The sequence below is a fragment of the Stylophora pistillata genome, chromosome 5 (genome assembly GCF_964205215.1).
Source record: "Stylophora pistillata chromosome 5, jaStyPist1.2, whole genome shotgun sequence".
Taxonomy (NCBI): Eukaryota; Metazoa; Cnidaria; class Anthozoa; order Scleractinia; family Pocilloporidae; genus Stylophora; species Stylophora pistillata.
Window position 1 is genome coordinate 38,267,557 of NC_142523.1, and position 1,849 is coordinate 38,269,405.

The following is a 1,849-nucleotide window of genomic DNA, read 5'->3' on the forward strand; positions in this document are numbered from 1 at the left end:
TTCACTTCTTGATTTATATTTCTTATTCTCACCACTTGTCTGCTTGATACAATAACTGTAATTGAGAAAAAAATAGCTTAATAACAGTTTACTTTATGAAACTACGCAGGTAGAGCATTGAACACCCAGGAGCTGCTGACTAAATAGTTGCTATCATTGACCAAAGATTTGAAAGCATCTGTAATGCAGAGGGGAAATAGATGTGATAGAACTAGTACATTATTTTGTTTGGGTTGATCGAAATTGTTGACTCTGATTTGGCAAGGCAATTTTCAAACATGGTTTTCTTAATAATAGGAATTCCCTTTTTTGTAGTCTGCTGGAGACAAATGACTTTTCAGGTTTGTGGCTTGAAGTTGAGGTGACGAGCCTCTAAACATGTACAAACAGACTGCCCTTTCCCTGCTTCAGGGGTTGGGAAAGATGAAGACTAGATTATGTGAAGGGATTAAGAAAATCATTCCTTTAGCAGCTAATAAAAGATATTTTTCAAACTGTTTTGCATGCATGTGGGTTCAACATTTGAAAAAGTCAACACTTCATTATAAAAACAAACAGACCAAAGAAACATTTTACGTATGATTCTTCAAAAAAATCTTAAATTCACAGCTTCTTGAGCAGTAGTGAAAATAAGGCCTGAAAAAAATTCAGGAAAAAAAAAATCTTAAATTCACACTTCTTGAGCAGTAGTGAAAATAAGGCCTGAAAAAAATTCAGGCCTGTACGGGATTTGAACCCATGACCTCCACGATACCGGTGCAATGCTTCACTAACTGAGCTCACAAGCAAACTGGGAGGTGGTCGTTGTGTTGGTTCATAATAAACTCTCTTACAGGAAGATGTCCACGTAAGTAATGATGTTAACAACCTTATTGATTTTAGTACGATGACACAGAAAACTCTCTTAATAAACAATATCGAATACTCTCGAGAAGTAATTGCATTATCTTTATGATTTAAAAAATCACATAGAATAACCCAAGAAATGCCAGTGACATGGACTAAGTAGCAAATTTTTAGGGTTGGAAAAGGGGGAGAGCTAAAGACGGATGCGTAGGCTTCAGCCAACAAGGCAGGCAGGGAGATGGAAGGATGCTTAGCAGGACACGTTTTTTCAACAAAGGGGTAGGGCGGGCTAGCTAAAGCCCCACCCTCCAGCCCTTCCCTTTGCACGTTCCCTGAATTAGCGTAAAAAAATTGTAAGGAGGTATAATCATAATGTAAATCATGATCATGTGGTAGATAATAAAACCTATGGAATCGAAAAACAAGAAATCATTAGGGAGCTCTAAAGAGTCTTTGAGCCGAAGTCAACTTATGAGACAGCTATTGTCATATATACAAGTGGAATAGGTTTTAACTTGTATTGAAGGTCTTCAAAAAGGCATTATAACATGGAAACTGACAGTTGTCTTTTACTTAAACTTGAAAATAGGATTGATGACATTGTGACTAAGCCAATAGCGCGTGCGAGCCCCTTTTGCTACTTTTCTCTTTAAATCTCATCAATTTTTTTACGAGAGTTTTTAGAAGAATCAACGAGTGCATGTTGTAGCAAATAGAGTACGGCAGGTTTTGACACTAACTTCCTGTGAGCAGGGAAAAACCCGTTTTCAAGATGCATGCGCGCTACCCCTCTCTGGCTAGGCGCGTCATTCGTGTTAGGAGCACCCTCATATCGCGCTTGCCTCGCGCTTGCCTCGTACCTGCCCCGCGCTGCCCTGCCCTGCCCTGGCCTGCTCTTTCTTCTTTCTTCCCTCTGCTAGGTATATAAAATCTTTACCTACACTCCTTTACTAGATATAAGGGATGAGGAACGTAACGGCGAGATCACATGCTCAGCCATACA

At 39.4% G+C, this 1,849-nt stretch overlaps 1 protein-coding gene across 1 annotated transcript in view; it reads right to left on the reverse strand.

Moving 5' to 3' along the window:
* The window catches only part of LOC111340954 (uncharacterized), a 198,673-nt gene that overhangs the window by 194,364 nt on the left and 2,460 nt on the right, over nt 1-1,849 (reverse strand). The window lies entirely within an intron of this gene.